Genomic DNA, 27,061 nt, shown 5'->3' with positions numbered 1-27,061 from the left:
TCATATTGTCTATCTTTCTGTGAATTTGGTTTTTGTTCCACAGGCTGCAGGATTGTAGCTCTTCTTGCTTCTTCTGTCTGCCCTCTGTGGGATGAGGCTATCTAAGAGGCTTGTGCAAGTTTCCTGATGGGAGGGACTGTTTGTGGGTAGAGCTGTGTGTTGCTCTGGTGGGCAGAGCTCAATAAAACTCTAATCCGCTTGTCTGCTGATGTGTGGGGCTCAGTTCCCTCCCTGTTGGTTGTTTGGCTTGAGGCCACCCAACACTGGAGCCTACCTGGGCTCTTTGGTGGGGCTAATGGTGGACTCTGAGAGGGCTCTCGCCAGGGAGTACTTCCCAGAACTTCTGCTGCCAGTGTCCTTGTCCTCATGGTGAGACCCAGCCACCTCCTGTCTCTGCAGGAGACCCTCCGACATTTGTAGGTAGGTCTGGTTCAGTCTCCTATGGGTTCACTGCTCCTTCCCCTAGGTCCCAATGTGCGCACTACTTTGTTTGTGCCCTCCAAGAGTGGAATCTCTTTTTACCCCAGTCCTGTCAAAGTCCTGCAATCAGATCCCACTGGCCTTCAAAGTCTGATTCTCTAGGAATTCCTCCTCCCGTTGCCAGACCACCAGGTTGGGAAGCCTGATGCAGGCCTCAGAACCTTCACTCCAGTGGGTGGACTTCTGTGGTATAAATGTTCTCCAATTTGTGAGTCACCCACCCAGCACTTATGGGATTTGATTTTATTGTGATTGTGCCCCTCCCACCGTCTCATTATGGCTTCTCCTTTGTCTTTGGATGTGGGGTATCTTTTTTGGTGAGTTGCAGTGTTTTCCTGTCGATGATTGTTCAGCAGTTAGTTGTGATTCCAGTGCTCTCGCAAGAGCTAGTGAGAGCATGTCCTTTTACTCCACCATCTTGAACCAATCTCTGGTACATGACTCTTTTTGAGTTGTGGTTTTCTCAGGGTATATGCCCAGTAGTGGGATTGCTGGATCATATGGTAGTTCTATTTTTAGTTTTTTAAGGAACCTCCATACTGTTCTCCAGAGTGGCTGTATCAACTTATATTCCCACCCACAGTGCAAGAGGGTTCCCTTTTCTCCACACTCTCTCCAGCATTTATTGTTTGTAGATTTTTTGATGATGGCCATTCTGACCGGTGTGAGGTGATAACTTGTTGTAGCTTTGATTTGCATTTCTCTAATGATTAGTGATGTTGAGCATCCTTTCATGTGTTTGTTGGCAATCTGTGTATCTTCTTTGGAGAAACGTCTATTTAGGTCTTCTGCCCATTTTAGGATTGGGTTGTTTGTTTTTTTGATATTGAGCTGCTTGTATATTTTGGAGATTAGTCCTTTGTCAGTTGCATCATTTGCCAATATTTTCTCCCATTCTGAGGGTTGTCTTTTTGTCTTGTTTATGTTTTCCTTTGCTGTGCAAAAGCTTTTAAGTTTCATTAGGTCCCATTTGTTTATTTTTGTTTTTATTTCCCTTTGTTAAGAGGTGGGTCAAAAAGGATCTTGCTGTGATTTATGTCATAGAGTTCTGCCTATGTTTTCCTCTAAGAGTTTGATAGTGTCTGGCCTTACATTTAGGTCTTTAATCCATTTTGAGTTTATTTTTGTGTATGGTGTTAGGGAGTGTTCTAATTTCATTCTTTTACCTGAAGCTGTCCAGTTTTTCCAGCACCACTTATTGAAGATGCTGTCTTTTCTCCATTGTATATTCTTGCCTACTTTATTAAAGATAAGGTAACCATTTGTGTGTGGGTTTTTCTCTGGGCTTTCTTATCCTGTTCCATTGATCTATATTTCTGTTTTTGTTGATGGCTGTTCTTGATGCTCATTTTAAAATGTCTTTACCCAGATGAAAATGATATGAAGAGTGGAGAGCAGTTGGTTAACATGCAGTTTGCCCCGACTGGTGGTCTCACTCTGTGCAGTGCCAATCTCGCAAGCCCAGAAGGGCCAGCCACTTGATGAAATTTCCTCAGAGAGGGCTAGAAACTGGGAAAAGGTCAGCAAAGCTTCTCAGATTTAAAAATACAGAGCCAGGAAACAAAGGATTTTACAACTACAAATTAAATGCAAAGAATGACACATTATTACATAAGCAGCATAAAATATAATTTAAATGTCAAAAGAGCTGAAGATGCTCTAATCATGTAAGAAAGAAATGGCAAAATGTGTTGAACATCTCCATTTGTACTCTACAAAACAAGTGAAAAGTCAAAATGGCCTTGTTTTATAATGCAAAAATACAAAAATCAATCTTTATACTGTTTTTACACTGTTTATAGGAATCCCTATGTTTATTTTCCCAAACTTTAAAAATATCCATCTTTTAAAAGTTCTTATGACTTTAAGGGAGTGTTATATTTGAATACAAGTAGGTGTCATTCAGCTTATGGCAGTGCTTGAATGTGATATGTGTTCCCATTAAAGTTATGGTTAAGTCTTATGCATATGAAGGGTACATTTTCATTGGGAGGAGTAGGTGTATTACAGATTGCTCTTGCTCTACTACTTGGAATATGATTTCACGTACATTTTGCTGTCTTGAAAATTAGCTTTGTAGCAGTTGGTTTTCCTACTTCTGCCACCCACTTACATTTTAGTTCTCTGTTTTGAAGCTTGTGAGATATATTTAAAAACATCATATTAACGTTTTAGGTCTCTGTCTGGATACAGTGGTTTCACATATGCTGTTCTTCAACAGATGCAGAATTTTACTAGTTTCTGGTTGTCAGAGATATCAATCTAATCAAAGCTAAGTATATGGATACATATGTATATATATTTGTGCATATATAATATGCATTTATATGTGTGTGTGTATATATATATGCTATAGCTTAGGAATTTTACTCTTCGTTCATTTATTAAACATTTATTAAGCTCCTACTGTGTTCCTTGTAGTGACCTGAACACTGAGAATGCTAAGGTTATTAAGACACAGGATCCTGGTCTCAAGAGCTCTCAGAATTCTGGTTGAGAGAAACTTGGAACAATATATTGTGGTAAATGCTGTACTAGCAGCCAGCAATGAATGTAGAGAGCTTTGGAAATACACAGGAGAGAAACCTACTCTAAACTAGGACAGAAAGAATTGAGCAAAGATTCCTGGAGATGACTTTATTTTAGTGAACCAGTCTTTAGAAGTAATTTCTTTATTCAGGTTTCTAATATTTTCAATATCTTATTACCCAGTTTAGTGAAGGATGAGATGTAAGGGAAAGGAGATTGACTTAGAAAAAAAAGAAAGAGTGAAAAGCCATCTCAGAATGCCTCTGTGTGGTTTGCCCTGGAATATAACTTCCATTACAGATGATTGTTTTTTGGCTCTGGGTCTCTTAGGAGCAGGGAGTGGGGATCATCTCCCTGATTATGGGAGAAACCAAAACAAGCGTATATAATTCTCTCTGGGTCTCTGAGAGGCAGGGCTTGAAGAATTGCCCTGCAATTCTTAGAACCGTTGCCTTTAGGGCCACATTTCCACAGCCAATCCTGGGTGGTGATACAGTGACTATATGGACTTCCCCTTCAGGTCAGTCATTGCTCCAACTACGAAAGCAACACAATGTGTTATGCACTTGAGGTATCATGAAAACAAGCAATGAAAGGGAAACAATTCTATATAACCTCTAAAAAAGTCAGTAAATGGTAGTACTATAAAAGATTCAAAGTCACTTCTGCCAATTTAATGTTGCTTCCCATGGTTCTCCCCCAGATTAGAAAAACTACAATCCTTCGCCAAGAATTCAGTATGGAAATATTTTCTGATATAGAAAACCACAGGAAGAACTTGAATTTTGTTGCAGTGTGCCAACATACTGACAGTGTTGTTGTTTTTTTTTAAATGGGAAACAATGTTAGAAAGCAAGCACAATAGAGTTTATTTACAAGAACACTTGCTTTAAAAATAACCCCTGTTAGGGGGAAACAATTTCTGAACTGTCTTTTTATTTTTTTGAGTGGAAAAATCCACAGATGAATTGAAAATGTCAAGCTGCTGTTAGTTATATGTGCAAAATTTGCCTTGTGGGCCACGCTTTCTATTTCATTTGACGTACCAGGGTCGTTTTCTGGCTTAATGATATTGTAATATCCATCTTTCACTCTTTTGTTGACATCTGTCTGCACCTGGTAATTTTCATTTATATATATATCTCCATCCTTTGGAAGAGAAGGGCAAGAAGGAAGGAACATTTGGGGCTTGTCTTGAACACTCACATCAGCCACCAGGAAAGATCTCTAAAGAAAACCCTCCTCCCAGAATCAGGGAATGGATGGATAAGATAGAGAATAAGCTTAGGCAGAGAGAACAGTTCCCCTCACATCCATGCTTTGCATCTGTGTTATAGCAAGTATTTATAATGTAGATGCAGAGTGAGAACCTCAACACAGGAGACAGACAGTGATTTAGAATAAGAAGCACAGAAAATGCTTGAAGAATCAAGAAAAGCATCACATTAGTACAGAAGATACTTATTGAGGACCTACCTTTTTCCCAGACACTGAGCTACAATAAAATATGACATAGCCCTTATCTTTAAGAGTTTGCCTTCTACTGAGGGAAACAGGTCCATCCACAACTAACTATATCCTAATACAGCCTAACTTATTAGTACACTAAAATGCTGATTAATTCTGATTAATTAAGAGGTAAGGAGGCTTCACTGAGTAGGAAACATTTGAGTGGAGCCTTGACAAATAGGGAGAATATCAATAGGCAGAGAGGGGGAAAGTGGGAATAATAGGTCAAGATCCAGCATTAGTTCTGGAATCCAGGACAATAATCTGATCATGATCAAAGCATCACGAAGTGAGGTAGGGAGATGAGACTAACAGGAATGGTGAATTGAAGCAGGGCAATGTAGAGAAGACCCTTGACACTGTGCCAGCCAGGGTGCTTCTAGGATGGGTGGTGGTATAGGAGACACTGCTAGGTGTCCAACTTGTATCCATCCTCCTCTTTCTCCTTATGAACAGGGACCTAATTCTAATTTGGGAGCCAAAGTGCCTGCATAAAATTACTTACCTTCTCAGAACTCCCTTGTAGCCAGGGATGGCTATGTAACAGTTTGGGCCATTAAGGTATAAGCAGAAGTTGCTCAGAGGGTATCTTTAAGATGGAACAGACACAGCTGACATCTGTAGTTCATATTGCCCTTGCCCTTCTTTCCACGCAACTCGCAGAGATGAACAGCCATTTCATAACTAGGATGGCAAAAGTCTTACACTGAGGATCATAGAGCAGGTAGGAGCCTGGTTCTTGAGCAACAGCTCTGGGCTACCTACCCTGGGTCCCTTGTTATAGGAGAAAAATAAACTAATTTGTTTAACACACTGTGGCCAGGTACCTACTAATGTAGCTACATTCAGTCCTGATTGATAGAGATAGCTTGTGGGGGAAAACAAAAATTGTTGACCAAAAATGTAAGAGCATTTCTAACTGGAAGTTAAAAGCCCCAAGCATTGTGAAGGTGGAAGCAGGCCAGCACCAGTGCTGAGCAGCCCCAACACTGTGTCCACGCAGACAGTTGCATGAGGACCCAGCCTCACCCACCAGTGGCCGGCAGCAACCCTACGCTCCCCACCACAAGGCCATGCAGCCAACCACATGGAAAACCTAATGTTCCCTCCAGTGGGCCTACAGCCACCACATGAGGCAGGGCCTTTCAACCAGCTGGGCTGGGGGCCAGTCCCACCTACCAGTATGCCCATAGCAGTCAGCCTTGCCACAACAGAAGGGTGAATGGAGCCCACATAGAAGGCACTCCTAGAACATATAGCTCTGGTGACCATAGGGGAGTGTGCTGTTGAGCCCCATAGGACACCTCCTATACAAGGTCCTTTCTCTAACATCGGGAAATATAATCAATCTACCTAACACATAGAAATAAACACAGAGAAGTGGACAAAATGAGGAGACAGAGGAATATGTTCCAAATTAAGAAATAAGACAAAAGCTCAGAAGAAGAACTAAACCAAGTGGAGATAAGCAATCTACTTGATAAAGAGTTCAAGGTAATGATCATAAAGATGCTCACTGAGCTCAGGAGAAGAATGGATGAACACAGTGAGAATGAAAATTTCAACAGTTAGCAAACATAAAGAAGAACTAAACAGCTGAAGAATATAATAACTGAAATAAAAAAATAACTAGAAGGAATCAACAGTAGATTAGATGATACATAGGCATGGATCAGCAATCTGAAAGACAGAATAGTAGAAACCACTTCAGCTGAACAGAAAAAAAAAAAGAAAGAATATTTTAAAAATGAGGATGGTGTAAGAGACGTCTGGAACAAAATCAAATGTACCAACATTCACATTAATAAGAGTTCCAGAAGAAGAGAGAGAGAAAGGAGCAGAACTTATTTGAAAAAATAATAGCTGAAACCTTCCTTAACCTAGGGAAGGAAACAGACCTCTAGGTCCAGTAAGCACAGAGAGTCCCAAACAAGATGAACCCAAATAGATCCACATCAAGACACATTATAATTAAAATGGCAAAATGAAGGATAAATAGAGAATCTTAAAATTAGGAAGAGAAAACAACTAGTTGTGTACAAGGGAACTCCCTTAAGACTGTGAGCTGACTTTTCAGCAGAAACTTTGCTGGCCAGAAGGAGGTGGAACAATACATTCAAAGTGATGAAAGGAAAAATCCTACAACCAAGAACAAGCTAGCAAAGTTATCATTCAGATTTGAAGAAGAGATAAAGAATTTTACAGGGAAGCAAAAGCTAAAAGAGTTCAGCGCCACTAAACTGGCTTTACAAGAAATGTTAAAGGGACTTCTCTAACAGAAAAGAAAAAGCCACAGCTAGAAATATGAAGATTATGAAAGGTAAAATCTCACTGGTAAAGGCAAACATACTGTAAATGTAGTAGATCAGCAAATTACAAAGCTAGTAGAAAAATTAAAAGACAAAAGTAGTAAAATTATTTATATCCTCAATAAGTAATTAAGGAATACACATAAAAAAGTGTAAAAGATGACATCAAAACATTAAATGTAGTTGGGGGAGTAAAATGTAGAGTTATTAGAATGCAATTGAGCATAAGAGAACATCAAAAAAAATTATATGTATATATGAACCTTATGGTAACTGCAAACCAAAAACCTATGATAGATACACCCACAAAAAAAAGAGAAAGGAATTCTAAACATAACACTAAAGATAGTCATCAAATCACAAGGAAAGAGAGCAAAAGAAGAAAGGAACATAAAAGAACTATGAAAACAACTGGAAAACAATGTACAAAATGGCAATAAGTACATGCCTATCAGTAATTACTTTAAATATAAATGGACTAAATGCTCCAATGAAAAGGCATAGAGTGGTTGGATAAAACAAAAACAAAAACAAAAACAAAAACACAAGACCCGTATGTATGCTGGCTAAAAGAGACTCATTTCAGACCTAAAGATACACACAGATTGAAAGTGAGAGGATGGGAAAGAGTAGTCCCTGCAAATGGAAACAAAAAGAAATCTTGGGTAGCAATACTTATATCAGATGAAATTAACTTTCAAACAAAGACTGTAATAAGAGACAAAGAAGGACATAACATGATAAAAGGATCACTACAACAACAGGATATAACAATTTAAAAAGTATATGCAGGGTCTTCCGCAGTGGCACACTGGTTAAGAATCTGCCTGCCAATTCAGGGGACATGGGTTTGATCCCTGGCCTGGGAAGATCCCACATGCCATGGAGCATCTAAGCCCGTGCGCCTAGAACCCGTGCTCTACTGAGCCTGCGCTCTAGAGCCCATGAGCCAAAACTACTGAGCCTGCGTGCCACAACTACCAAAGCCCATGCACCTAGAACCTGTGCTCTGCAATAAGAGAAGCCACAACAATGAGAAGCCCACGCACTGCAACGAAGAGTAGCCCCCACTAGCCACAAGTAGAGAAAGCCCGTGCACAGCAACACAGCCAAAATATATATATATATATATATATATATATATATATATATATATATATATATATATATATGCACCCAACATAGGAGCACCTAAATACATAAAGCAAATATTAACAAACATAAAGGAAGAAATTGACAGTAGCACAATAATAGTACGGCATTTTAACATTCCACTTACATCAATGGACAGATCAATTAGACAGAAAATCAATAAGGAAACCCTGGCCTTAAATGATACATCAGACCAGAAGTAATCAATAGACATATACAGACCATTTCATCCAAAACATCAAAATACACATTCTTTTCAAGTGCATGTGGAATGTTCTCCAGAATAGATCTTATGCAAGGCCACAAAACATGTCTCAATAAATTTAAGATCAAAAACATATCACACATCTATTCTGACCACAAGGGTATGAGACTAGAAATCAACTACAAGACAAAAACAAACACAGATATGTGAAGGCTAAAAAACATGCTACTAAACAACCAATGGGTCAATCAAAGAAGAAACCAAAAACACCTGGAGGGAAATGAAAATCGAAATCCACAACAATCCAAAATCTATGGACTGGAGCAAAAGCCATTTTAAGAGGGAAGTTTATAGCAATATAAGCCTACTTCAGGAAATGAGAAAAATATCAAACTCTCTAAACTTACACCTAAAGGAACTAGAAAAAGAAGAACAAACAAAACCTAAAGTTAGTAGAAGGAGCGATAATATAAAGACAGAGTGGAAATAAATGACATAGTGACTAAAAAAAAATATAGAAAAGATCAATGAAACTAAGGATTGGTTCTTTGTAAAGAGAATTAAAATGGATAAACCTTTAGCTAAACTTTAGCTAAACTCATCAAGAAAAATAGAGGAGCCAAATAAATAAAACGGGACTGAAAGAGGAGTTAACAACTGACACCACAGAAATACAAAGAATCATAAGAGTACTATGAACAATTATATGTTGATAAAATAGACAACCTAGAATAAATGGATGAATTCCTAGAAATGTACAATGTCCCAAGACTGAATCAGGAAGAAATAGAAAATATGAACAGACTAATTATCAGTACTGAAATTGAATTAATAATTTAAAAACTCCCAACAAACAAAAGTCCACAACCATACAGCTTCACAGGTGAATTCTACCAAACATTTAGAGCACAGTTAACACCTATCCTTCTCAAACTTTTCCAAAAAAAATGAAGAGGAAGGAACAGTTCCTAACTCTTTCTATGGGACCAGCATCACACTGATACCAAAACCAGACAAAGACACCACAGAAAAAGAGAAAATTACAGCCAGTATCATTGATGAACACAGATGCAAAAATCCTTGACAAAAATATTAGCATACCAAATTAACAGTACATTAAAAGGATCATATACCACGATCAAGAAGGATTTGTCCCAGGAATGCAAGGATGGATCAATACTCGCCAGTCAATGTGATACAACACATTAACAAATTGAAGAATAAAAATTATATGATCATCTCAATAGATGCAGAAAAAGCTTTTGACAAAATTCAACATCCACTTACTATAAAAACTCTCAATAAAGTAGGTAAAGAGGGAACATACCTCAATATAATAAAGGCCATATGTGACAAACCCACAGCCAATGTCTTACTCAATGGTAAAAAGAAGAAAGTATTTCCTTTAAGATCAGGAACAAGACAAAGATGCCCACTCTCACCACTTTGATTCAACATAGTACTGGAGGTCCTAGCCACAGCAATCAGACAAGAAAAAAAAAAAAAGGAAATCTAGATTGGAAAGGAAGAAGCAAAACTGTCACTGTTTGCAGATGACATGATACTATAGAAAATCCTAAAGATGCTACCAAAACTCGATTAGAACTAATAAATGAATTCAGTAAAATTGCAGGATACAAAATTAATATACAGAAATCTGTTGTGTAGTCTAACAATGAACTCATAGAGAGAGAAACTAAGAAAACAGTTCTGTTTACAATTGCATCAAAAAGAATAAAATACCTAGGAATAAATCTAACCAAAGAGATAAAAGACTTGTACTCTGAAAACTATAAGACACTGATGAAAGAAATTGAAGATGACACAAATGGAAATATATACTGTGCTTATACATTGGAAGAATTAATATTGTTAAAATAACCTACTACCCAAGGCAATCTACAGATTCAATGCAATCCCTATCAAAATACCAATGGTATTGTTTACAGAACTATAAAAAATAATTTAAAAATTTATATGGGGGGCTTCCCTGGTGGCGTAGTGGTTGAGAGTCTGCCTGCCAATGCAGGGGACATGGGTTCGAGCCCTGGTCTGGGAAGATCCCACATGCCGCGGAGCGACTGGGCCCGTGAGCCACAATTGCTGAGCCTGTGCGTCTGGAGCCTGTGCTCCGCAACAAGAGAGGCTGCGATAGTGAGAGGCCCACGCACCGCGATGAAGAGTGGCCCCTGCTTGCCACAACTGGAGAGAGCCCTCGCACAGAAACGAAGACCCAACACAGCCATAAATAATAAATAAATAAATAAATAAAAAAGTTAGCTTAAACTTATTAAAAAAAAAATTTATATGGAAACACAAAAGACCCCAAATAACTAAATCAATCTTGACAAAGAAGAACAAAGCTGAAAGTGTCACACTCCCTGATTTCAAACTATACTACAACACTACAGTAATCAAAACAGTATGGTAATGGCACAAAAACAAACAGATAAATCAGTGGAACAGAATACAGATCTCAGAAGTAAACTGACACTTTATGGTCGTTTAATGTTTGGCAAAGGAGGAAAGAATATACAATGGGGGAAAAGACAGCCTCTTCAGTAAATGGTATTGGGGAAACTGGATAGCTACATGCAAATGAATCAAACTGGACTACTTTCTCACACCATATAAAAAAATAAACTCAAAGTGGAGTAAACACTTAAATGTAAGATCTGAAACCATAAAAATCCTAGAAGAAAACATAGGCAGTATGTTCTTGGACATCAGGCTTTGCAATATATTTTTGGATCTGTCTCCTCAAGCAAGGGAAACAAAAGCAGAAATAAACAAATGGGACTACATCAAACTAAAAAACTTTTGCACAGTGAAAGAAAATGAACAAAATGAAAAGGCTGCCTACTGAATGAGAGAAGATATTTGCAAATGATATATCCGATAAGGGGTTAATATCCAAAATATGCAAATATCTCACACAACAACAAAAACAACAACCTTAAAACCTGATTTAAAAATGGGCAAAGGACGTGAATTTTTCCAAAGAAGACATACAGATAGCCAACAGACAAATGAAAAGATGCTCAACATCACTAATCATCAGGGAAATACAAATCAAAACCACAATAAGATATTACCTTGCACCTGTCAGAATGACTGTCATCAAAAGACAACAAATAACAAATGTTGGTGAGGATGTGGAGAAAATAGAACCCTCATGCACTGTTGGTGGGATTATAAATTAGTGCAGCCACTATGGAAAACAGCATGGAGGTTTCTCAAAAAATTAAAAGTAAGATTGCCATATGATCCAGGAATTTCACTTCTGGGTATTTACCTGAAGAAAACAAAAACACTAATTTGAAAAGATATGCACACCAGGGCTTCCCTGTGGCGCAGTGGTTGAGAGTCTGCCTGCTAATGCGGGGGACACGGGTTCGAGCCCTGGTCTGGGAAGATCCCACATGCCGCGGAGCAACTAGGCCCGTGAGCCACAACTACTGAGCCTGCGCGTCTGGAGCTTGTGCTCCGCAACAAGAGAGGCCTCGATAATGAGAGGCCCGTGCACCGCGATGAAGAGTGGCCCCCACTTGCCACAACTAGAGAAAGCCCTCGCACAGAAACGAAGACCCAACACAGCCAAAAATAAATAAATAAAATTAAACTTTAAAAAAAAGATATGCACACCAGTGTTCATTGCACGTTATTTACAAGAGCCAAGATATGGAAGCAACCTAAGTGTCCATTGTTATCTGAACAGATAAAGAAAATATGGGATATATATATGTATATATACAATGGAATATTACTTAGCCTTAAAAAACAAAATCTTGCCATTTGTGACAACATGGATGGATCTAGAGGGTATTATGCTAGGTGAAATAGGTCAGACAAAGACAAATACTATATAATCTCACTAATATGTGGAATCTAAAAGCAAAACAAATAAATAAAAAAAACAAAACAAAAATAGACTCAAAGATTCAGAGAAGAAACTGGTGGTTGACAGAGGGGAGGGGTGTGGGGGGATGGGCAAAATAGGTGAAGGGAATTAAGAGATACAAACTTCGAGTTATAAAATAAATAAGCCATGGGGGATATAATATACAGCATAAGGAATACGGTCAATAATATTGTAATAACTTTGTATGGGACAGATGGTTACTAGACTTATCATGATGATCATTTCATTATGTATGCAAATGTCAAGTCTGTATGCAGTTCACCTGAAACTAACATAATATTGTATGTCAACTCTATTTCAACAGGAAAAATTAGTGAGGATGGAGAAAAGTAAACTTTCCAATCTTCTTAGGTCAGTACTTAGCAAAAGGTTCCAGTTCCTCTTTTCTTTCCTACTGAACTATTATGCCTTCTTAGAACATCCATCTATTCATCATTCAAATAAATATTTATTGTGTACTTGCTATGTGTCAGGCATTGTGCTGGGTTGCAGGGATACAAAAAAGTATATGATGTGGCTCCTTAGGAAGCACATGATCCAATGAAAAAAAGGATATCAAAGTTAATCATAAATAGTCTGGATTTGAAAAATGTGATTTAAAAAAATTTCTGAAATTCTAACATAGACTAAATTATTCTCTTTCAACTTCACCAACAATTTGGAGTTTAAATTGGTTACTGATACATTAGTACCACAGAAGAAAAGGGGCTATCATGTTTTATTACTAGTGATCTTGAATTAAGGAAATACACAGTTAGTGTCTTTCTAATGGAAAATGAATTAAGTAGCTGAAGACAGAACATCTTGGAAGACATGTAAATGCCACCACTGGACAGTTATGGATGGCTACTCTGCTTTGATAGACTTCCAGAGGCTCTAATCTCCACTTTTCAAAATCACCGCACCCCATCAAACATCTAACTTCTTAAGGCAGTAAAATGGACTGGTGTGTGTCCTACAACCTCTTTATGCCCCTATAATGCTCTGGTTATCACAAAAAGCAATCCACAAGGTTGACTGCTAGCTCCTAAAATAAACATTTAATTTGAGCATTAATGCATCTCTTTCCAGACATTCAGAAAACATTATTGGTCACCTGCTATGTGCCAGACCCTGTGTTATGTGATGAGAAGACAGAGTAGAGTGGCATGTTGTTTGTCCTCAAGCTCCTGGTAGCCTATGCATGCTAGAGAAAACAGGTAGGTAGCAGTTTCCAGAGCAAGCACCTAACAGAGCTGCAGAAGGTGCATGGATGGTTAGTAAGTAGGAAGCCAAACAGCTTTGACGGCATCAGAGTCCAAGAGAATCTTGTAGCTAGTGTAACTCAAGCAGTGCTAGTGAGCCTGTTGCAACAATGGGCAAGGCTATTATTTCTCTGCCCAGATATTTGGACCTTACTACAAATAGGTGGAGAAAAACACTCAGGTATATAACTTGAGGTTCTGTTAGCTCTCATATACTGAAAAAGTCAAAACTTGGGCCTCTGATGGGAAGAAGGGCACTTCATCATCCCTCTTTGTATGACACATGCAGTGTGTTTTGAGATCTTGAGTCTCAGGGATTTCTGAAAGTCATTTTCAAACGTTTTATTTAAGTAACAATCTTGTGGTCTTCAGATGATGGTAAGTGATTTCCACAAAAGCTTTTATGCCTTATTACTGCTTGCCTTTTAAGAAATGTGGGATGAGATAAAATGGAGAAGGTGCCTTTCCAGCCATTTCATTGCTGCTTTGCTTCCTGCAGTGGATTGTTGTGCTTTTCTGGACAGATACTGAATACTGTTTTTTCTCCTAATTATTTCCACAGAGGGATAGTAACAGCTCTTTGACGTTGAGTGATGATCCCTGCTATTACTAAGAGTTTGTGAGTGTGCGTTCTGAAAATTGTGGCACTGCTATATGACTGCAATATTTGTTTTGATTCACAAACGTCAGCAAGGATAGAAAAACATTTGACAGGCCAACAAGTCCACCGCCCACCCCCCCAACTCATTTCTGAAAGTGACTTCCAAAACCTGCTGCTAGATATTCTTATCCTTTTTTGCTCACAGCATAATAAGAATATATTAAAACCACTCATCCTGAACAAGACTTAGAAGGCCATATCCTAGGCAGTATGACTTTTAGGGACTTAGTCTACCAAGACTTTTGCCTAGATGAGCAGCTGAAGAATTACCACTGTTTCATAACTCCTGGGGACACTGTTTGACTCAGAGTCTATGTGGATGGTGGCCCTGACATTGCACAATAAACAATCCATACAGTCAAATCTCACAGTTTTGAGCTAAGATACTTGAAATCTGCCTACCTTAGCATTATACACTTTGGGAGTCGGCTTGCTCTCCCTAAAGACTCAAGGTTATATATTAAAATTTCATTTAAATTTTGACTCTATTCTAATATATGTCTAAGTTATAAATCATGTTTTAAATTGTTTACCATAGAGGCAAATTAATGCCCCAGAAAAACTTACCATGTTTAAAATCCTGTACTTCTTTATACCCATTGCACACTAAAAATGAGGGGTAAACACAAAGGATGACTTCTCTGCTGAGTTGCTGTGTGCAGCTCCAGGGCCTGGAAATTCAACCTTTTTTGATTTGTGAGTGCATGCTCTCTAGGCTACATTAATGAACCAGCCAACAGCTTTGACATAGGTGGACGGGTTGTGAAGCCTAAATGAGCCAGTTTGTGTGAGAAGGAGTAATTCATGTGGAAGAAAAACAAAAATAGCATCTATGGTCAGTATATTATACTTTAGAAAGTGCTGTCACACTAGACTGTGAGCTTCCTCAAGTCAAAGACAATTTAAAATTCATCATGTCATAGTTCCAAGTAGATTCTCAATAAAGATTTGTTGAGCTAGTTAACATTTATCATTTCTGACCCTCTCTACAATACCGTAAGTTGGGAAATACTGCCATTTTGCAGAGGATGGATTGGAGGTTGAGTGTCAACTTGCTCAGGATAACGTTGTTAGTTCATGGCAGAACTGGGAGAGGGAACATGAACCCATGCCCACTGGTACATCAACAGTGCAACATCCGTGACCCTAGATACCTTCCACATTCCCACATTCATTCTTTCCTCTCAATAACCACACAATTTCAAGACCCACACATATCACATTGCCTTTTCTGGTTCAAATATCTTGTTCGGAATAAAAGCTTTTTTCTATATCCGGTAATTCTTCTTGTCAGCTTGGATTCAGTCAAACTTCAGGATGGAATGAACAAATTATAGATGGCAGTAATAGAGTGCTTCCAGGCAGGTATTTCTTACCTACTTCTTACCTACTTTATTCTGCTTCTTGGCATTCCACATGGAACTGTTTTAAATCACTCAGGAAGAGAAACTAGAATGAAAGTCTGACTTGTAGTAGGAGCTCTGTCCTGACAGGTATCTAATGATTTTTATTACTCTATCATTTGAGGCTAGAATTATTTGCAGTGTACCAAAATCACCCTACCAAGTTTTGCAGAAAGACAATAGAAATGAGAATAAATATGTTTTCTCCTCTTTTTGGGATGGCTGTCTTATCTGTATCATTAAAAAAAATTTGCATCAGCTTCCCCATGGAATTTTCAGTGACCTGCTCCCTTATGTCCAAATCCTATTTTTCAGGGTTGCTGAAATCCCCTTCTTCCCTTAAACTTTCTATGACAATTCTATCTCCCATAGTAGCTTCCATATCTGACTTCAGCATATGTTTGTTGTTTTTAACATCTTAGTTGATATATAATTCACATGCCATAAATGTATCCTTATAAAGCATACAGTTGAATCATTTTAGTATATTCACATAATTTGCAATTATCACCAAAATCTAAGTTTAAAATATTCCATCACCCCAAAAATACACCCTGTGTTAGCATTTATTCTCCATTAGCATTCACTCTCCAGTCCCACTCTCTTCAGCTCTAGGCAACCACTAATTTACTCTCTACCTCTATGGATTTGTCTACTCTGGACATTTCATGTAAATGACGTTATACAATATGTGTGGTCTTTTGTGACTGGCATCTTTCACTTAATATAATGTTTTCAGATTCATTTATGTTGTAGCATGTTTTGACACTTCATTTCTTTTTATTACTGAATAATATTCCATTGTATGTATATACCACATTTTGTTTATCCATTCAGCAATAGATGGACATGTGGGTTGTTTGTAATTTTTGGCTCTCATGAATAATGAGAAACATTCATATGCAAGTATATAACTAGGAGGGGGATTGTTAGGTCATACAAGAACTTTTTGAGAAATTGCCAAACATTTCCAAAGTGGCTGCCCCATTTTTATAATCCCACTGGACATGAATGAGGGTTCTCATATCTTCACATCCTCACCAACACTTGTTATTGCCTGTCTTTATTATTTTAGCTATCCTAGTAGGAGTAAGTAGTATCTAATTGTGTTTTGATGTGCATCTCTCTTTAATAATGATGGCATCTTTCTATGTGCTTATGGTAATTTGTATATAATTTTTTGTGAATTATCTTTTTAAATGAGTTGTTCTTTAATTAATTGAGTTCTTTATTCCAAACACAAATATATCCAGTTATCAGTTATAAGATTTGAAAATAGTTTCTCCCATTCTGTTCGTCTTTTCACCTTCTTTATGATATCATTTGTACCACATTAATTTTGATGTAGTCAAATTTCTATTTTTCTCTATCATCACTTTTGCTTTTGGTGTCATATCTAAGAAACCATTTCTGAAACTAAGGTCATGAAGATTTACTCCTGTGTTTTATTTTGAAAATTTAAAGTTTTGGCTTTTATATTTAGGTCTATGACACATTTTGAGTTAACTTTTGAATAGGTGTTAGGTAGGGGTCCAACTTTATTATTTTAAATGTGGATAGCCAGTTTTCTCAGCACCATTTGTTGAAAAGACTATTCTTTCCTCCATTGAACTGTCTTGACATCCTTGTAGAAAATCAATTAACCATAGATGCATGAGTTTATTTCTGGATTCTCAATTCTATTCCGCTGATCTATATGTCTGTCCTTATGCTAACACCACACTGTCTTGATTACAAGTTAAGTTTTTTTTTTCACGACATTTAACACAATTTATTCTATACATTTGTTTTGTTGGTACACAGCACTTAAGAAGTTAGTCTTATTCCTAATCCTGTTAGACTTTAAAATTTTGTTTTATTTTGTTTTTCAGTTTTATTGAAATACAGTTGATTTACAATGTTGTGTTAGTTTCAGGTGTACAGCAAAGTGATTCAGTCATATGTATATATAGGTTCCATTGAAGGTTATTACAAGATATTGAGTATGGTTCCTTTTGCTATACAGTAGGTCCTTGTTGGTTATCTATTTTATATATAGTACTGTGTGTATTTTAATCCCAAACTCCAAATTTACCCCCCACTTTGGTAACCATATGTTTGTTTTATATGTCTCTGAATCTATTTCTGTTTTGTAAACAAGTTTATTTGTATTACTTTTTTAGATTCCACATATAAGTGATATCATACAAGTTAAGTTTTGAAATCAGGAACTGTGAATCCTCCAGCTTTGTTTTTCAAGGCTGTTTTTGGCTATGTGAAATCCCTTGGAATTTTATACAAATTTTAGAATCAGCTTTTCTATTTAAGTGAAAAAAAAAAAAAGGGCCATTGGGATTTTGATAGGGATTGCATTGAATTTGTAGGTCACTTTAGGGAGTATTGTCAACTTAACAATGTTCAGTTTTCCAATCAGTTAACTTGGGATGTCTTTCTATTTATTTAATTCTTTAATTTTTTTAAGCAACCCTTTGTAGTTTTCAGAATACAGGTCTTACACTTCCTTGATGTCTTAGTCTGTTAAGGCTACTATAACAAAATATCACTAACTGGGTGGTTTATAAACAACAGAAATTTATTGCTCACAGTTCTGGAGGCTGGGAAGTCCAAGGTGCCAGCATGGTTGTTTTCTTTTGAGGGCCCACACCCTTGTTCATAGCCAGCATCTTCTCACTGTGTCCTCACATGGTAGAAGAAGCTAGAGGTCACTCTGGAGCCTCTTTTACATGACACTAATCCCATTCATGATAGCCCCACCCTCATGATGTAAGCACCTCCTAAAGGGCCCACTTAGTAATACCATCACATTTGGGGGTTAGGATGTCAACATATGAATTTTGGGAGGATGCAAACATTCAGACCATATCACTTGATCAAATTTATTCCTAAATATTTTATTCTTTTTGATGCCATTGTAAATGAAATTGTTCTCTTAATTTCATTTTCTGATTGTTTATTGCTAGTGTGTAGATATACAGTTGATTTCTGTATATTCATCTTATATTCCAAAACCTTGCAGAACTCATTTATTAGCTCTAATAGTTTTCTAGTGGATTCCTTAAGATTTTCTATTTACCAGATCATGTCATCACCAAATAGAAATGTTTCTACTTCTTTATTTCCAATCATGGTGCCTTTTATTTCTTTCTCTTGCCTAATTGTACTGACTAAAACCTCCAGTACAATATTGAACAGAAGTGGTAAGAGCAGACATCCTTTTATTGTTCCCAATTGTAAGGGGAAATCATTTAGTTTTTCACTGTTAAATATGAAGATAGCTGTGGGTTTTTCATAAATTGAGGAAGTTTCCTTCTATTCCTAGTTTATTGAGTGTTTGTACCATGAAAGGATGTTGGAATTTGTCATATGCTTTTACTGTCTTTTTTGAGATGATCACATGGGTTTTAGCCTTCATTTTATGAATATTGTATATTATATTAATTGATTTTTATATGTTAAACCAACCTTGGATTCCTGGGTTAAATTCCACTGGTCATGATGTCTAACTCTTTTTATATGTTGCTGAATTCAGTTTTCTACTATGTTGTTGAGAATTTTTGCATCTATATTCATAAGGGATATTGACCTATAATTTTCTTTTCTGGTGATATCTTTGTGTGGTTTTGAAATTAGGGTAGTACTGGCTTCATAGAATGAGTTGGAAAGTGTTTCCTCTTCTTTTATTTTATTTTATTTTTTTGGAAGGGCTTGATAAGGATTTGTGTTAATTTAACAGTGAAGTCATCTGGTCCTGGACTTTTCTTTGTTGGGTGTTTTGGGGTCAAAGGATTTATAGGCAGAAAGAACAAGAAGACATACTGGAATTTGACTGGTTTTTCAAAAACAGAAAGCTAAGGTAGCTGGACCTGAAGTGATTCCCCATTGCCTGCATGTTAAAATTTAATCTCTTTAGCTTGGTTCACGACTCTTCCATGGGAAACTTGCTTAACCTCTCTGGCTTCACCCATCTCTTGCCACTACTTCTGTCGCACTGTAAGCATCATCTGTGCTGAACTAATGATAATAATAGTTATTCTTTTCTAGGCACTATGTTAAGTCTATAACACAATCTCAAGTAACCGTTATATTCAGTTTCCCAGAAATTAAAGCCCCTCTCACTTCATGACTTTGTTCACGAAGTTCCCACTACCCACAATAAACTATGCCTTTATTCATCCCTGCTCCCTCCCTGCTTCAGTCTTGTGCAGTTGCCAAACACCTACTCATGGTTTAAGACTAACATCAAGTGTCACTTTCACAATAAAGACTTTTTTAAAAACATTAAAATATTTTTTTATTCTTTATTTTATATGGTAAGTGGCATTTGGAAGAAAATCTTCTTGTTGAAAACTGGGTACTAGTTCTCTTTTTTTTAATTGAAGTATAAGAGATTTATAACATTGTGTTAGTTTCAGGGGTACAGCAAAGTGATTCAGTTATATATATATATATTTTCAGATTATTTTCCATTATAGATTATTACAAGATATTGAATACAGTTCCGTGTGCTACACAGTAAATCCTTGTTGCTTATCTATTTTATGTGTAGTAGTTTGTATCTGTTAATCCCATATTCCTAATTTATCCTTCACGCCCCATTCCTTTCCCCTTTGGTAACCATAAGTTTTTTTTCTATGTCTGTAAGTCTGTTTCTGTTTTGTATATAGAGTCATTTGTATTATTTTTTAGATTCCACATATGAGTGATATCATATACTATTTGTCTTTCTCTGTCTGACTTACTTCACCAAGTATAATATTCTCTAGGTCCATCCATGTTGCTGCAAATGACAGTATCTCACTCTTTTTTATGGCTGAGTAATACTCCATTGTGATATATATGACATCTTCTTAAGCCAATCATCTGTTGCTGGGCACTTGGGTTTTTCCCACTTCTTGGCTATTGTAAAATAGTGCTGCTATGGACATTGGGATGCATATGTCTTCTCTAACTGGAGTTTTCATCTTTTCTGGATATATGCCCAGGACTGGAATTGCTAGATCATATGATAGCTCTATATTTAGCTTTTTAAGGGAACTCCATACTGTTTTCCACAGTGACTGCACCAACTTACATTCCCACTAACAGTGTAGGAAGGTTCCCTTTATCTACACCCTCTCCAGCATTTATTATTTGTAGACTTCTTGATGATAGCCATCTGACTAGTGTGAGGTGATATCCCATTGTGGTTTTGAGTTGCATTTCTCTAATAATTAACAATGTTGATCATCTTTTCATGTGCCTGTTGGTCATCTGTATGTCTTTTTCAATACTGAGTTGTATGAGCTATTTGTATATTAATCTCTTGTTGGTCACATCATTTGCATTATTTTCTCCCATTCCATAGGTTGTCTGTTTGATTTGTTGATGGTTTCCTTTGCTGTTCAAAAGCTTAAGTTTAATTAGGTCCCACTTGTTTATTTTTGCTTTTATTTCTTTTGCCTTGGGAGACTGACCTAAGAAAATATTGCTATGATTTATGTCCAAGAATGTTTTGCCTATGTTCTCTTCTAGGAGTTTTATGGTATCATGTCTTATATTTAGGTCTTTAAACCATTTTGAGTTTATTTTTGTGTATGGTGAGAGGGTGTGTTCTAACTTCATTGATTTATTGATACATGAGGCTGTCCGGCTTTCCCAATACCACTTGCTGAAGAGACTGTCTTTTCTCCATTGTATATTCTTGCCTCCTTTGTCAAATATAACCATAGGTGTGTGGGTTTACTTCTAGGCTCTCTATTCTGTTTCCTTGGTCCATATGTCTGTTTTTGTGCCAATACCATGCTGTTTTGATTACTGTAGCTTTGCAGTATTGTCTGAAATCTGGGAGGGTTATGCCTCCACCTTTGTTCTTTTTCCTGAGTATTGCTTCAGCAATTCTGGGTCTTTCATGGTTCCAGATAAATTTTAGGATTATTTGTTCTAGTTCTGTGGGTAATTTGATAGGGATTACATTAAATCTGTAGATTGCTTTGGGTAGTATGGCTATTTTCAGAAATTAATTCTTCCAATCCAAGAGCATAGACTATCTTTCCATTTATTTGAATCATCTTCATTTTCCTTTATCAGTGTTTTATAGTTTTCAGCATATAGGCCTTTCACCACCTTGGTTAAGTTTATTCCTAAGTATTTTATTGTTTTTCTTTTTTTTAATTTTTGGCTGCCTTGGGTCTTCGTTGCTGCGTGCGGGCTTTCTCTAGTTGCAGTGAGTGGGGGCTTCTCTTGTTGCGGAGCATGGGCTTTAGGTGTGCAGGCGTCGGTGGTTGTGGCATGTGAGCTCAGTAGTTGGGGCTCATGGGCTCTAGAGCGCAGGCTCAGTAGTGGTGCGTGGGCTTAGTTGCTCCGTGGCATGTGGGATCTTCTTGGACCAGGGCTTGAACCCATGTCCCCTGCATTGGAAGGCAGATTCTTAACCACTGCACTACCAGGGAAGTCCAGTATTTTATTTTTTGATGTGATTTTAAACAGGATTTTTTTTTTTTTTTTTACTTTCTATTTCTGATATTTTATTGTTAGTGTAAAGAAATGCAACAGATTTCTGTATATTAATCTTGTATCCTGATACTGAACTCATTTATTACTTCTAATAGGTTTTGTGTGGAGACTTTAGGGTTCTCTATATATAGTATCATGTCATCTGCAAATAGTGACAGTATTGCCTCCTCCCTTCCAATTGGATACCTTTTATTTATTTTTCTTGTCTGATTGCTGTGGCTAGGATTTCCAGTACTATGTTGAATAGAAGTGGTGAGAGTAGGCATTCTTGTCTTATTCCTGAATTTAGCAGGAAGGCTTTAAGCTTTTCACCATTGAGTATTATATTGGTTGTGGGTTTATTGTAAATGGCTTTTATATGTTGAGATATGTTTCCCCTATACCCACTTTAGTGAGAGTTTTTATCATGAATGGATGTTGAATTTTGTCAAATGTTTTTTCTGCGTCTACTGAGATGATCATGTGGTTTTTGTCTATCCTTTTGTTGATGTGGAGTATCACACTGGTTGATTTGCATATGTTGAAACATCCTTGCAACACTGAAATGAACCCAACTGGATCACAGTGTATGATCCTTTTATTGTATTGTTGGATTCAGTTTGCTAGTATTTTGTTAAGGATTTTTGCAGCTATCACAATAAAGACTGTTTATATTCCTAAATAAAATATCAGTGAAGAACATCTAACAAATCTGAGTATTTTTGTTAATCTGTTATTCTCATGTACTATAAATAATTGATGGCAGTAACCATGTTTGATTCATCTCTTTATCTCAGATCTAGTAGAGTGCCTGTCACATAGTAAACATTCATTAAATATTTGTTCAACTAATATTTGTTCAACTAATAGATTTGCTATCCAGAATGAGGTTTTCCTCCAGTATTGTGGGTAGCTGAGATGTTATTGTATTTCTCTGTGCTTCTCACAGCACCTGGTGCGATACTGGTAAATGCTCATTGAAGTTAACTCAGCTGTATGACAAATTAATATTATAATGTCAGTAGCACATTTTGAACCCTTCAGTAAAAAGGCACCATAAAAGCATCAAAGTAGCTGTAGAAAATAGAGATGATAAAAATCTATTTGGATGACATCTCTTTTTGAAAATACAAAAACAAATCTGTTGTGTTTTGAAACATAATTACACTTGAAGATTTTTGGTGTAACAGAGCTGTGTTTAGGGATTCTGGTGATCATCACAACACTGCTTGATACTAGGAGAGGGGAAATCCATTTTAGAAACTTTTCAGTGGCAAGTTTTATTTTCTGTACCTGGAAGCTATTCCCAGTGCTGTTTACTTAAATGCCTTGGAATATGGGAAACTCAGGATCACTGTGGAGTTCCCAATACATTTAGTATTTCTTATATTCTCCCTCTATCACAAGACAAAGGGAGCAGATGGAGTGGTGGCACTGCCTGTAGCAGCAATGACAATACATGACTGCTACCTAAGCAAGGTCTGTGCTTTTTAACATTGACCCTTGGGGTTTGTATCAGTCAGCGTTCTCCAGAGAAACAGAAGCAAGAGAGAGAGAGACTTTTTTAAAGGAATTGGCTCACATGATTATGGGGGCTGGCAAGTTCAAAATTTGTAGGGCAGGCCAGCAGGCTAGAAACCCAGGCTGGATTGATGTTACAATCTTAAGACTGAAATAGCAGACTGGAAAATCAGGCAGGTGTTAGTGCTGCAGCCTTGAGGCAGGATTTCATCTTCTGGGAAACCTGTTTTCGCTCTTAAGGCCTTTGACTGACTGGATGAGGCCCCACCCACACTATTGAGAGTAATCTCCTTTACTTAAAGTAACTGATTGTAGGTGTTAACCACATCTGCTAAACACCTTCTCAGAGACACATAGATTAGTGTTTGATTAAATATTGATTCTGTAGCCTAGCCAGGTTGATCCATAAAACGAATCATTACAAGGTCCTTTGTCACGTGGGTCTGCCTCGCTCTCCCGCTTCACAATTTTCCAGGCCTTTTTATGCCCCACACCGGACTAATAATCATGCTTTAATGGAATGCCACACTTCTCTGCCTTGCTGGTCCCCCCATACCCCAGCTATCAAATTCCTCCTCTTATCCCTTAGACCCCATGCAAATACCCTTTGCCTTCACAAATCTTGGCTGCTTTCCTGTTTAAATATCATCTCTCTCTCTCGAACCCCCAACAGATTTCCTGGCAGTACAGTCACCTTGCTTTGCTTTGCAGTATTCTAAAATGTATTCATGGCAACCACCCCCCTCTTCTGTGGCTTGAGGGAGTCAAGAATCTCATGCTTTTTTGTTTTGTTTTGTATCAAATTTTTATCTTCTCTACAGGGTGTAGAGCTTTCCTTCATGGACCAAGCTTTATACTTACTCTGTGCGAGGTCCTATGCTAACTGCCAGGGTATGTAAAGATTAATTAGATAAGTTTTCAGCACTCTGAGAGTTCATAGTCTAGTGGGGGGAGCGAATAAGTAACCTGTAGGTGTCCATAAGTGTTTGTTGAACTGAATCACTTCCTGCTGTAGAAGTGTAATCACTTTCCCCTCAGCATCTCCTCACCTTAATCCTCCTACATACAGACATTAGCCAGAGCAGACAGCCGGCTGGTAGTGGCCTGGACACTGTCCTCATAAAACCTGTAAAGGAATAATGTGTGTGGTGTGATCTGAGGGGCATCAAAGAAGTCAACTGATCCAAAAATAGCTCTGTTGCTAAGATGCCATAATGCTTGATATGCCACCATTGAGAATCCGTTCATTTGGGTTTGGAACTATCCAATCTCCAGATGTACCTGGGAGACATTATTTAATACATGTCCTGATATCTCTTTCAAATTCCTTTCTCCTCCTTCTTTACCTCTTTATCATCTCCTCCTTTAAGGCAGCTAAATGGCCCTCCCTGAAGGCTGCCACCACCCTGAGGAGTTAGGGGCTTCTCCTCTAGGTCCCCACAGCACTCTGCCTATTACAACATCCATTTTCCATCCTCTGTTGTTTACCTGTTTGTTATTTGCCCAAGCTCCCCACTAGACTGGGCTCTTAAAGGAAAAAAAAGGGGGTTTTCACCTCTGTTATCCCAACATCTAGCATAGTACCAAACACATAGTGGGATGCTCTGTAAGGGTTCCTGGTATGACTAAGTGGTTGTTTGATAGAATGAGCCCTGAGCACATCTAAGGGGCAGGCTTTATGAAAGGGAATCGAAGGGCAGAGATGGAGGAAGTCTAAAAAACAGGGTCCTTAAAGAAACCACTTTTGTGTCTGGGGCCATCCTTGATCCTGCTTTTTGCTGTTGTCCACTTTGTGCTTTCATTCATGGATAAAGTACCTTGTGAATTAAACATGCTCTTTTCTTTGTTCTACGGAACACAATCTGAAACACTGTCAGCTGGCAGGAGTTTTCCTCGAAGCATTTGTTGAGTGTAAAAGTGGCTACACATGCTTCATTTATAAAAACAAAATGCTTTCAAAATATCTTTTATTTCTGCATGAACCGAGAACATAAACCTTTTCTCATGCTTGTCTCTCCCATCCTCCACCCTTTGCCTTTGCTCAAAGTTATCAGCTAGTAAAGACAGCCAACAAAGTATTTTTTCCAAGTCCTTTGTAGGTCTGCAAGGAATGCAGACCTACGCAAGTTTTCTCAAGTAATAGGGCTGGAGTTTTCAAAGTGCATCTAGATTGGAGCTGAAGCCAAGATGCCTTTGGAGTCTTATGTTCTTATCTGTTTCTTTCTCATTAGCTGAATGAGCTTTCTATTTTTCATGATGTCTCCTCTGTAGACTTGCTCCATTTTCCTTTTGCTCCTCCAGCCCTACATGTCTCTTCTCTTTTCTCATGTCTTCTGCTTACCTATAATTTCTCCTGTCTCACAACTTCCCATGACCCATCATGGCTACCCCAGACACTCACTACCTTATGACTTTTCAGCTTCAAAAATATATGCCTCCAAATAGATACCCTCTGGTTCATATGAATTTAAATTTTTCCACAAATAGGTTTTTCAAATTAATTCTTAGCAGGTTGATCCACAGATTGGTTAATTTTCCATAATATAACCAAGAGGTGATCATACATTGTAGTTACCTGTCTGTCGATTATTACCAGTATGCTATTTATTATATATTTATGTTCTAATACATATCATACCTTATTCTATGTATTTATTTATTTTAAAATATATATGTAATATAGTTATTACCACTAGGGCAGAGTTACATTTTTTTCTTGGTGGTTTCCCCAGAACGTCGCACAATTCCTGGCATCCTATAGGTACTCCAGACATTGAATGCATGGCTAAATGAGGCTCCTGACACCCTTACTTCTCACTCATCCTCTTCTAATCCACCTTCAATCATTCCAAAACACCAATCAAGCCATGATATTCCGTGTTAAAAATTATTAATGACATTTATCATCCAAATTAGTATGAGGATATTTATTGCCTACTTCTCCAGCTTTATTTCCCGCTCCTGCTCAATTTCTTGTACTTGATGCTTTACAAAGCCAAAGTCACTCATGAAATATATTATAGTGTTCCATGTCCTTGCCTTTGTACATGGAAGAATCAATAGAAGTGCAAAGTATGAGACAGGGTGAAGATGGGTCTTAGAGACAGGTTGATAAGATGTCTAAATGATTTAACTAATGTGTAAATCTCACAAAATTTACTATTGCCTTCTAAGTAGTAGGCATTTGGTATGTTCTTATTAGAGTGGATTAAAAAGTGGCATTTGTGTTTTTATCTGGCTTCAGATCCAGTAAGAATGAGTGAATGAAAGGACCTTAAAAGGATAAGTTCATTGGCACATGAACAGTTTCATCTTTTCTCAAACTCAATAGCTATTATTGTGACTAACAAAGCAACTCTTGTGAGTTGAACACAAACAAGAAGTAGTCAGGAGAGTGTTTATGATGTCATCATAAATATTTATAAAAGGGACATGATGCAATGTTTTGTGAGATGTGGGTTATGAAAGGTTAGACTGTAAATGTTCATTTAGATCAAATTACTGAACATCTGAAACTTGTATAGTGTTTTCTAATTTACAAAGCACACTCACATTTATTATGTCATTTAAACTTCAATTTCTCAATCTCCGTTGGACCATTATCTTCAGAGTGTAAACATTCTATAATATCTCCATCCTTAAGAGTCCCTCTCTG

General features: G+C 37.4%; 1 protein-coding gene across 5 annotated transcripts in view; it reads left to right on the top strand.

Moving 5' to 3' along the window:
* Positions 1-27,061, top strand: part of PDE4B (phosphodiesterase 4B) — a 601,639-nt gene that overhangs the window by 350,783 nt on the left and 223,795 nt on the right. The gene's annotated exons all lie outside the window — the stretch shown is intronic.

The sequence above is a fragment of the Balaenoptera physalus genome, assembly GCF_965194825.1.
Source record: "Balaenoptera physalus genome assembly, chromosome: 1".
Taxonomy (NCBI): Eukaryota; Metazoa; Chordata; class Mammalia; order Artiodactyla; family Balaenopteridae; genus Balaenoptera; species Balaenoptera physalus.
The sequence above is the reverse complement of the archived record's forward strand: the minus strand, read 5'-3'. Positions and strand labels throughout refer to the sequence as shown.